Source organism: Mya arenaria, chromosome 12 (genome assembly GCF_026914265.1).
Source record: "Mya arenaria isolate MELC-2E11 chromosome 12, ASM2691426v1".
NCBI classification, from domain to species: Eukaryota; Metazoa; Mollusca; class Bivalvia; order Myida; family Myidae; genus Mya; species Mya arenaria.
In genome coordinates, this window is record NC_069133.1 from 40,854,833 (window position 1) to 40,867,797 (window position 12,965).

A 12,965-nucleotide genomic window follows, 5' to 3' on the forward strand; every position below is an offset into this window, starting at 1 on the left:
ATTAAACTTTAGTATACAAAGAACATCTATCCAAATTACAACAAAAAGCACAATACGAATAATAACTAGCACTACATAATATTGAACAATTTTCTGCATGTCATGCCACCATTATATGCTAACTTGACACCACACAGCATACAGTTACACAACTTACTGTTGGCTGCTCGTTTAAAGTAATTCCATGCTGTGGACATTGTCAGCTGCATAAGTAATTTACAATGCAAGTTGAGTTGTTTACTCTACAAATGATTATTTCTGAATGACAGTTCTTCATACTGTACCGGTAATATTGTCAATACCTCATTAATATTTATAATTTCTTATTAAAGATATCCACAAATCAACTGAGATGATCATTGCAAAAAGCTGCCCATTAACGAGATACTGCTGGTACCAGTCGTTCCAGTTACATACCTGTATATACAGATACTTGCTTGAAGTTATTTGAAGTGGTAACCAATATGTTTATAGAAAGTTTGAGGTCCATGCTCTATTGTTATATTGATCTGACAAGGTTTTTGTGTTCAACGTCACTGTGACCAACCACCCTACAGAGTTTGATGAGCCTTGGCCACAGCATACTCTAGTTATCAATCAAACTTTATGTTTTCAAGGTCACTGTGACAATGACCTTTGACCTACAGACCTCAAAGTCAATAGGTTCATCTGCTGGTCATGATGAACCTCCCAACCAAGGTTGAGGACCTTAGGCCCAAGCAATCGCAATCTAACAAGATTTGATCTACTGTGGACAGACATGTTATTCGAAAGGGGGTCTTAAAATATCACAATGGCAGATTTATTTCTTTAACAAAAAAAGCTGTAAAGATTTTTACCTGAATTGATGAGAGCTTTGTCAGATGGATCCTCAGTTGATTTTGTCGTTTCATTCAATGACTTTGTTTCATTCAATGACTTTGTTGATGATGTTATACTGCTGTCTAAAATAGACAATTTAATCTTATATAAATCCCTCCATCCATGTTTGTATTCATGTAATCTTTGTTATATATTATTATAAGGATGGAGGATTGCAACGAGTAGTAAAATTGATACTCCAGTACTTGTGCGTGGGTATTTGTTTTATTGGTAAATACCATCTTTAAATAAGTCAATCATTGTGTTATTATGTACTTTAACAGAAAAAATAATAAAAACATTTAATAGCATACTTTAATTTAACATAAAAAGTTAAGCCTATCCAAATAATAACAAAAAGCGTATACGAATAACTAGCACTACGTAATATTAAACAATTTTCTGCTTGTAGTGCAACTATTATATGCTAACTCAACACCACACAGAGTACAATTACACAACTTGCTGTCGGCTGCTCGTTTAAAGTAATTCCATGCTGTTGACTTTGTCAGCTGCATAATTAATTACAAGGCAAGTTGAGTAGTTCACTGTACAAAATATTATTTTTGCGAATGACAGTTCTTCAAACTGTAATATTGTCAATACCTCAATAATATTCATAATTCCTAATTAAAGATTTCCATCAATCAATTGAGATGATCATTGCAAAAATATGCCAATTAACGAGATACTGCTGGTACCAGTTGTTCCTAATGCACTGGTCAATGTGCATTGTTTGGAGGAATGTCTCTAATTGGTAAACAATATAATTGTGAAGGAGATCATGGTACTGCTATCAAAACTTCGCTAATTGGCATCTGAGTGCTAATTGCAAATAAGGCCCTTTGTTAACAGTTAGTATACTCTCACAACAACTGTAATTGTTAGTGTCAATTGTGTACAAAGCGGGGATTAGAGGGACTGTACCTTCCCTTCTAAACAAAAATACACTTTTTACCAAAACGCGCTTAAAACGAACTAAAAAGTGTATTTTAATAACTGGGTAATAAGTGTATCTTTTCTAAATAAGTGTATTTTTTCTGCGTCTTTTGTTAACTGAAGTGCGTTTTTTCTGTGAATAAGTGCGTCTTTTCTAACAGAAGTGCGTTTAAGTGTATTTTTTCTGTCAATAAGTGCGCTTTTTATACAGAAGTGCGTTAAAAGTGAATCTTTTAAGGGAAAAGTGTGTCTTTTATTTTGTTTCTTTTTTTTATCACCGATAAGTGCGTCTTTTATTTTGATATTTTTCTGACCACCAGTAAGTACGTTTTTTGTTAAGAAGTGAATCTTTTACTTTTTTTTCATATTAATGTGAATCATGCCCTTCTCAAAAACACATTTATGAAATACACACATAAATACAAGAATATGAATGAATGAATGAATCAACCAGTAAATAAGCATTTTATTATTGATCAATATACCTTCAAAATAAAAAAATAAAATAATGAAATAAAAAGAAAGATTATTTTAAAAATCAAAAATATATTATAATTTCTTATTTATTGTGTAATCAAAAGAACACATTTTACTTATAGGCAAGAATCAATTGCATGTAATTACAACATTTATAGAATTATTATTTCTTAAGTTTCTTGTAATGACTACCAAAGTCTTTGTCATTTCCTTTCCAATTTTACAACATGCATGATAAGCCTGATCTTTTCTGATTGTACCAAGGACCAATTAAATCTCAGCATTTAGGGAGCCAATTTCAAATCAAAGCTACTGGTAGCCATTTTGTTGGGATTTCATTAAAAGAATATTGATGATGTTTTAATAAATAAATGGATTTACACCAATTAAAAAAAAATTAATATTAAAGGGATAAGTAACGTAAAATAATGATCATTAGATCAGGTGAATATGAACTATGATAAGAAACATGACAATACCACTATTGGATGATTTGTGATAAACTGACATGTGAAAGCACTCAGGTCATGGTATGTATTCTTTATTTCAGTTGTTAATTTCACTGTTATGACACTTGACTACTTGTGGGACTTTTGTTTGTCAACTTTCAATCTAGTGCACATATTTTAATAAATAACAATGCTGTTGTAGATAGTAGCTGGATGTAGGATTATTGGTCCCAGATAGTAGATGTAGTTTTAAAACTCTATGAAGATGCACTTGTTTTTATCCTTATATGTTAATACAATATTAACATATTAAGCTGAAATATCCATGTTTCCATACATATGCACACTAGCACCTTTCAAGTTATACAAATAATTACAGTGTTGGTTTTTGGAGGGGTCATAAAACTGCCATCTTCCACATGGCTTACCAGTTATTGGAAACTGGCCAAATTGGGTCAATCAATTTAAGTACTAATAAAGTCATTACTTATTTATAATTTCACAGTCTCGTTCGCGCTCTCGTAGTGTTAACATCTTCCCGTGTCGTGTTCAAATTGCTTCGTGTGTTTGTGTGTTTGAATTTAACCGGACATATTTCATTTAGCTTAAACGTACCTTAGTTTGGATTAAAGGATTAATAATATTGTCTATTATTGGTAAAGTTATGTGAGTTAGTAAATAAATATATAGAATCTAATACTCCGTAATCCGTATAAGATAACAAAGTTTCCGGGAGCTATTCAAATTTAAGTGATTAGATATAACTCTAGATATATATTATTCTTGGAATCATTCAGCCTTAGACTTTGTTAGATAATTGATGTTTACGCTCTGTTTTTTTCTCATATCTGTGTGTTTTGTGGTTGTGTTAAATGTGAGTGGATCGTCACTATTTGCAGTGTTCCTGGTCTCCAGAAATAGCTAAGTCAATAAAAGTGACACTACTTTCACTAACAACCAAAAATAACAAATTGTTATCTGAATTAAGATTATTTATTTTAGATATAACAATTAAAAGCTGAACAATTTGTCAAATAGTTGTATGCCAAAAGAATTAAGTCTTAAGTAAAATGTATCAATAGGTTTGGTACAGTTTATAATAAATAAATAATTCAAAGTGGTGTCCCAAGTATTATTGTAATAGTTAACAAATATATACGTATTATACTATACATTTACACTATTAATCGTCGGAAAAACTATTATTTCCTTATTTATTAACTTCTACTTTAACTCTTCAGTTTTAACAATTTTAGGAGAAAGGAAAAAGAAAACAAACTTACAAAAGCACTAATTGACTCTGATAAATTGGTACACTAAAGCACTAATTGGCATTAAACAAACTCGGTGACACCTGCAAAGCAACTAACAAAAGGCTGACAGGAAATTCTTAATAAGCAATCAACAGGTTCTTAATTGGCATTGACAGTTTGCCTGTCAGACCAATTGGGGCTAGCTGATCAAAACAAGAAGGGCCAATTAGTGGTACCAACAATTGTTAAGTGTGAATTTGTCAAAACCTTAAACCCAATAGACATTAACAATTTACCACTGATTAAAATTTCATTATTACGTTCCCTCCCATAGAAAATTTAATTATTTTCAATTATTCTTTTAACATAAATTTGCTCATCTACCAACACAATTTAATCTTATCACAGAATGGCCACTGTCTTTGAAACACCAAACAGAAAGAGAGTCCATGAGGAGGTGTCTTTTGATTCCTCTGTGGGTTCGCCTGCTTTTAAGCACATCTGTGCAGAGGAGACAGCGAACTCCACGGAGGGGAATGGAGATACCTCCAAGTCTTGGGCCGGGTTATTTGTGACGCCCAACAACAAGAAAAGGGGTCATGATGACGTGTCCCCTGACTCGTCCGCGGAGTCACCATTCCGAAAGCTGCACATCGCACTTGAGGAGTCTGGTGACTCATCCAACGGGACAGAGGAGACCTCTCCTTTAGGTTCACCAAAAGAGACCTCTACCCCGGTTCAGGTCCAGACCAAGACCTCTACCCCGGCAGAGGTCTCTCCCAGGCCAGTTCCGGCAGCTTGTTTGGTTTGGGTGTCAGTCACCCTCATGACGGTGGGGGCTGCCTTCCCGGTAGGTAAGGCGGCTGAAATAACAAAGAAATTTGTATCCTTCATAGGAAACGGTTTGTGTCGACCGGTAAATAAAAGTAAAAATGGAATCATCCTTAAAATCAGACAAGATCTAATCAGTAAAGCAAAAAACTTCTCGTTTCAATCATATGACTTTAAGGTATCCCAAGACCAACCCAAAGTAAAAGGTATCATAGAAATCCCTCCCAACAAAACGTTCAATGAAATTAAGGCCTCGCTGGAAAAAAGGAATAATGTTGCCAACATTCAGTTAACGAAAAATAAACAAGCAATCGCTGTAACTTTCACAAGCAAGGACCTGCCTCTAAATGTTAATGGCAATCAAGTTAAACCAACCTTAAAGAAAGAAAATAGGTGTCTCAATTGCCAAGAATTTGGTCATTTTAAAGGAATTTGTACAAATCAGACAAAATGCCCTCACTGTGCTGATAATCATACACACAGTCAGTGTCTAACAAAGAACTTAAAAAAATGCGCAAACTGCCAGGGAAAACACAGTGCAGCATACAAGGGGTGCCCAGCTTACCTCAAGTACACCGAAAAACTAGAAAAACACAATGCAATAATAACAAACGAATACCAAAACAAATGTAAGATAGAAGGCATAAAACCTGACATGCCGAAAACACTCAAAGTAACAGAAAACCAGATCAAGTCTCTTGCTTCACTTCTCGTGGGTAAAACAGAAGCTGAAATTGAAAATATTCTCACTGAAAAACTTGTGGCAGAGTCCAATTTAAAAACACTTAAGATCACTCAGATAAATGTGGAAAAGAAAAAGCATTCCCCATCGCAAACCGCAAATAAAACTTATGTACAGACAAACTCTGTCAAATCAAGAAAGAGTGGTCACTATATTAAACAGTCCACAAAACAAGTTCCCTCACAAGCTAGGCCACCAATATTCAGGCCTTTCCCGCCCAATTTTAGGCCCTAATTATTGGCAAAAGACCGGTCCACCATTCCGAAGACGCCCCCAATTTCACATGGCGGGTTCCTTCGGAATGTGTGCACCTCCTCCCTTTTTATGGTATGGCCCTCCAAGAGCTTTCAATGGAGGCCCTGTGCCCCGCCCATTCCGACATGTTTAGGTTTATGTAACGGGATAAAAACAATCATTAGGATAAAATAAAAACTTCAATATGGCGGCGACATTAAATAATACTAAAAACATTGATACAAACAATGGTCTCGCCGTCTTGTCATGGAATGTTCGGGGAATGAAAACCGACAACTCACATAAAATTATTGAACTCCAAAATTACCTAAACAATTCAACAAACCAAATAGATGTTATTTGTTTACAGGAAACACATTATACAGAAAAGGACAAAACCTTCAAATTGAGGGGTTACCAACAACCTATCAACAAAATTAGGAAGTCTGATAAAAGTAGTAAAGGAGGTGGAGTATGCATCTATGTAAGAGTGGGTCTTCCCTTTGCAGAGAACATGATAACTCACAAATCAGACATAGAAGTCTGCTCTGTGCAGATATATGGTAAAAAAGACCCCATCACAATATATAATGTATATGTTCCTAAAACTAAATATAATAACATAAATACATATCAACACATATTCAAAAACTTAGGACGAAACACCCTAATTGTAGGAGACTTTAACTTAAAACACATCTGCTGGAACCCCGCAGGAGACTTCCGGTATGACGGCGAGGCCGATGACTTGCTTACATTCCTAAATGACAATAATCTAAATTTCTTAAATGATGGACAAATAACGAGAGTATCCGAAAAACAAAACGAATCAGACAGTGCTATTGACTTATCACTCATCTCATCACATCTCCACTCCTCTAGTGAATTCTATGTAATAAACAACACTTTTGGTAGTGACCATCTACCATTACTAACGTCAATTGAATATTCCACAAATAAAACAACAATCAATATTACAAAAAAATGGAAAACAGAAAAAGCCTCAACTGAATCATGGAACAAATTCCAACAACTCTGTCATACCGAGCTAAACTATGATATAACTGAAAATGATATTCAATATAATTTCAATCATTATTATGAGAAACTTACGAAAATTCTCGATAGAACCTTACCAAAATCTAAACCAAAAATTAAAAGAGTAAAGAAAATTGTCCCATGGTGGGACACTAAATGCGACAATGCTATAAAATTAAGAGAAAAATGTAGGAAAATTTATAAAAAAGACCCAACTTCTATTAAACATGAAAACTGGCTAATGGCTAGGCTAAAAGCTAAGGACACAATACAAAATGCAAAAAAGGAAGGATGGCAAAATTTCTGCTCGAAAATAACTCACAAAACAAACTCTAAGGAACTTTGGGACTTTGTCAGAAAAGTAAAAGGAATTCCATTGCCCGATGAACCACCATTTAAAATAGGCGACAAGGTAATACACAATCCCAAAGATAAGGCAGATATATTAGTAAAACATTATGAAAAGATCAGTAGCGATAATGAATATACACAAGACTTCATTGAATTAAAAAACAGGACCAATACAATTATAAGTGATGTAATTAACACAGAAACTCGTAGGGAAGATATTGAGTATTATGCAGATTTCAGTATGGTTGAACTCAACAGGGCACTAGCTAATTGTAAAAGTGGCGCACCTGGTGAAGATGGCATACACTATGAAATTCTTAAAAAATTACCAACATCTGCAAAGCAAACACTTCTAAGCCTCTTCAACCAATCTTGGAAATCTGGTTCAACACCAGACTCATGGAGTGAAGCTGTAATAATCCCTCTCCTGAAACCAAATAAACCTAAATATGATCCCGCATCATACCGGCCAATCTCACTTACATCAACTTTCACTAAATTAATGCAAAAAATGATAAAACCTAGATTATGTAACTTCCTTGAAACAAACAAACTGATATCAAAATTCCAATCAGGTTGCAGAGCCAATCATTCATGTGAGGACAATCTAGTTAGACTGGAACATGATTGTAAAAGGGCACAACTTGACAACAAATACCTAGTGGCAGTATTTTTGGACCTCAGCTCAGCATTTGACAAACTATGGGGTCAAGGAGCTCTAACATACCTACATAAAATAGGAATAAGAGGTAAAATGCTCAATTGGATTAATGCATTTATCAAATCCAGGAAAATAAAAGTATTACTAAAAGGAGAATACTCAGAAACCATAGAAACAGCCAATGGCTGCCCACAGGGTAGTGTCTTATCACCAATCATATTCTCACTTTTCATGAATACACTAAGAGACTCAATCGAAAAAAGTAACTCAGAAATCCAAAACCCTGCCTACCATAGTGACCTATCTCAGTTTGTAGATGATGCAGCGATATGGACAGTTTCTAAAAAACCTGAAATAGCAGTTAAAAACATCCAACATACTCTAAATAACATAGAGACATGGAGTGAAAACTTCGGATTCAAAATAAACCCAAATAAAACTCAAGTACTCATAGTACACAAACAAAGAGTGAAACCACCGGAAAGCTCTCCAAACTTCCCAAAGCTAAAACTATGTAATCAAAAATTAACATACAACGAAAAAGCTATATTCTTAGGATTATTATTCGATAAATACCTAAAATGGGACTTACACATAAACTCACTCATTGCCCGATGCGAAAAGGACCTTAACCTCCTTAGAACTATCAAAGGAAAGGAATGGGGTACAGACAAAAAATGTTTATATACAATATATCAATCACTTATCAAATCAAAACTAGACTATGGAAGTATAGTTTATAACTCTGCTTCAAATGACAAACTAAAGAAACTACAAATTATACAAAATAAGGCATTAAGGATATTAACAGGTGCTTATCGAAGTACACGTACAATAGCACTACAAGCAGAATGTGGTGAACTTCCACTGAACTACCAAAGAGAAATAAATATGTTAAAATATTGGGTTAGATCCTCACGTCAAGATGATCTACCAATCAACAACAAATGTAACAGAGACCCAATCTTTGAACACAAAGCCAACAAATTAAAACTCTTTAAAGTGCCATACAGCCAGACAGTACTACCATTAGTGGAAGCATGTTCTCTCACAAAAAATAAAATAGCACAACCCCATTTCTTAAACCTAATCAATAAACAAGAACTCAATATAGACTTATGCTTAACAAAAGTTATAGACAAGAAAAGGGACCCTAACATTAACCGCCAAATAGTAAATGAACACATCAATAGCAAATATTACAACTCATGGCAGGTCTTCACGGATGGAAGCAAAGACCCGCACCTCCATTTGGCTGGGGCCGGGATAGTAGGCTTATCTCAAAATATGACACCCCTTTTTGAATGTGGGTCAAAATTTGACTTCAGGCTTTCTATTTATTCTTGTGAACTGGCGGCAATTGACCTTGCACTAAAAATGCTGCTCCAGCAAGCAGAAGCAAACAATATACACAACAAAGTAACAATACTATCAGACTCTTTAAGTGCACTCATGTCAATGAAAACAAGCTTTTCTAGGTCACGAACAGAAATTTTACAGCAAATACTTAATAATACTACACTGCTTCATGATCTAGGAGTGTCAATAACATTTGTCTGGATTCCTAGTCACATAGGTATCTTAGGAAATGAAATGGCTGATAAAATTGCAAAACAAGCATCAAGGCAAGGTTCACGAACAAACATCAAATTAAGCGTCCCTGAAGCATACAGCTGGATAAAGAAACTAACAAAAAACAAATTTGTAAGAGACTTTGAAGTATATAAACTTGAGCACAATTTTGAGTATGGGGAAATTAACACTACAATCAAAACATATAGTACTAATACACTAAAAGATAAAGTATACACACGACTTCGTTTAGGAACCAGTATGCTAGCTGCTGAGAATTATACAAATACTGACTGCTGTATCCAATGCGGAGACAAAGAAACATTCCATCACATTTTCTTTAAATGCCCAACTTATATGGAACAACGAGAAAGCCTGAAAATAGAACTTCTGAAACTAAATATGTCAGTCATCGACAGGTATCATCTGCTGTTTCCCGAACCTGATATAACAGAGAAGGTAAGGGAAGCAGTGTTTGCATACCTGTCGGGAATAAACTACCTAAACAAAATTTAATACCACACAAAACAAAAGGTTCTATAAGAAATAGGGTCTAAATAGCACAGCAATTATTAAACAACATATGCAAAACATGTTCATTGTACACGCCGTGTACCTGTTGTTGGGACCCTTTTTGAAAAGGGTGGTAATACAATGACTGTTTTAACATCAATAATAAGCACAAAGCATAAATAATAATCTTCAAAAAAATAAAAAAGCATGTTCATTGTATACGCCGTGTACCTGTTGTTGGGGCCCATATCAAAAGGGTGGTATTACAATGACTGCTTTAACATCCCAAGGAAGCGAAAAACATACATTAATAATAACTTAAGAAATAAAACAAAATAAAATAAAAGGCATGTTCATTGTATACGCCGTGTACCTGTTGTTGGGGCCCTTTTTTAAAAGGGTGGTAATACAATGACTGCTTTAACATCCCAAGAAAGCAAAAAAACATACATTAATAATAACTTGAGAAATAAAACAAAATAAAATAAAAAGCACGTTCAATGTATACGCCGTGTACCTGTTGTTGGGGCCCTTATCAAAAGGGTGGTAATACAATGACTGCTTTAACATCCACAGAAAGCAAAAAAACACACATTAATAATAACTTGAGAAATAAAACAAAATAAAATAAAAAGCACGTTCATTGTATACGCCGTGTACCTGTTGTTGGGGCCCTTTTTTAAAAGGGTGGTAATACAATGACTGCTTTAACATCCACAGAAAGCAAAAAAACATACATTAATAATAACTTGAGAAATAAAACAAAATAAAATAAAAAGCACGTTCAATGTATACGCCGTGTACCTGTTGTTGGGGCCCTTATCAAAAGGGTGGTAATACAATGACTGCTTTAACATCCCAAGGAAGCAAAAAACATACATTAATAATAACTTGAGAAATAAAACAAAATAAAATAAAAAGCACGTTCATTGTATACGCCGTGTACCTGTTGTTGGGGCCCTTTTTTAAAAGGGTGGTAATACAACGACTGCTTTATCATCCAAAAGAAACAGAAAGCATAAATAATTTCTTTTTTTTTCTAAGTAAAATATAAAGCACGTTCATTGTATACGCCGTGTACGTGTTGTTGGGGCCCTTTTCAAAAGGGTGGTAATACAATGACTGCTCAAACATCCTAATGAAGCTTAGAAAATAATTCCCTATAAGTAAAACTTTATCTTAGTGAGGGGCATCACGATCCCCTCCGGCGCATTGCTTAGAGATACGTTCATTACAAACAACAAATATGGCAGGTTTACCTGACAACTACAAACACATTATATTATGTTGAACAAGAATGAGCATAGAGGGAACGAAACGATAACCGGCACGGCACCTTAAGCGACACACACGATAGTGATTCACACGATGAACGAAATACTAAGCTAACAGCCAAATGTATATAGAATATTTATTGTTTTACATATTTTACCTTTTGGAATTACCGAAACATACGAATGGAATTCATGGATTTAAGCAGGTTATTTGGAACGATGAATACCAAATCGACTATCCATTATTATCAAGTCCGGTAAACAAACATTTCATTCCTGGAGTTATGAGATGAACGCGTATAAATTGGATCTCTACTACTTTTAGTAGCTATAAATTACTGATTTTCAATCTACATTATGGTGACAAAACATTTCTTTTCTTTTCTTCTTTCGTTTTCACATGAAAGGATGAGGTATTAAGGAGTATGATGATATACATCGATTTAACCATAAATTATTAAATGCAAGTCACCATAACCTAAAACGAAACCAAATTATTTTTCGGGCGAAGTTGTCAAGAAAGAAAACCAATATCGGTATAAACTGTATAAAGACATTTTGAGTTAACAATTCTACCGATTTAAACCGTTACATCCATAGTGCTATTAGAAGTCCATGATGATTTTACATGCTATGGTGATGGTGTTGTAATATAACGCTTCTGGTCCAGGTTTATTGTTAGGAAAAACAGTTTTTGATCCTAGCCCTAATTCATTCATTCACTTAAAGATATTGAAATTTTGAAAATATACATGGTTACGACCTATTGATAAAAAAGAGAAGGCACTGGACCAGGGGCTACTTACCTGTATATAGAAAGTATACTATGTATTTTTTTATCCCGCACATACATATTAAAATGGAAAAAATCGGGCGCAGGCAAAAAAAAAAAAAAAAAAAAAAAAAAACCTATATTATTAATCATTATAATTTTTATAAACAACCATAATAACCCTCTCTATATATGTACATGTACATTTAAAAAAACATGTAGGCAAAGTAATGTCAACGCACTCTCTGGTCTTGAAGAATTTCCAATAAGTAAATAGTGAGGCAATAGTCGGGCATCGACAACAAAGTGGTCAGTTCATATATATATTAGAAATATTAATACATATAGTGGGCAAAAAGTCCTGTTCTCACAACACTTTCTTGTCAATGAACTGACCGTGAGTCTTGCCCATCCTTCAAAAAAAATACCATTCTTACACGTAAATGTTTTTTAAGATACAAGACTGGAGAAATGAAACCATATCCAATATTCAGAGCTGTGGGACCTCCCTAGATGTCATTCATCGCAGGTTTCGCGGCATTTTGGGTAAAAAATTACTCCTTTGACGAATATCCCATCAACCGATGGGGGTAAAACTCCCCTTTTGGCTTCAAAATTCTGTTTAAGTCACACTTGGGGATGTGACGGGGTCAAGCCATAATGCAGCCATTATAGGGCGCGGGCAGACCTTTATAAACTCAACAACAACAACATTATAATATGATACCCTGTTTTATTCCAGAGCTGTCAGGAATCTCTAGATTTGACAAAAATATAACAAAAGATCCTTGAGACTGTCATTTTTCAATTTGTAGCTTACAGTTCCATGATTTTCTATCAATTATTTTTGCCACTGAGTAAAAGGTTATTTTATTATTGCTAAATTTGACAAATATGTACTTGTTTGTCTGACTGTAAATACATTATGTCCAGTTACAAGGTGTCATGTTAAATTAATTACGAGATAAATTTTTTTATATATGTAACACAAACTCATG

The 12,965-nt window shown here is 34.3% G+C and overlaps 1 protein-coding gene across 1 annotated transcript in view; it reads right to left on the bottom strand.

Moving 5' to 3' along the window:
* Positions 1–12,965, bottom strand: part of LOC128210405 (uncharacterized) — a 119,817-nt gene that overhangs the window by 6,858 nt on the left and 99,994 nt on the right. The window lies entirely within an intron of this gene.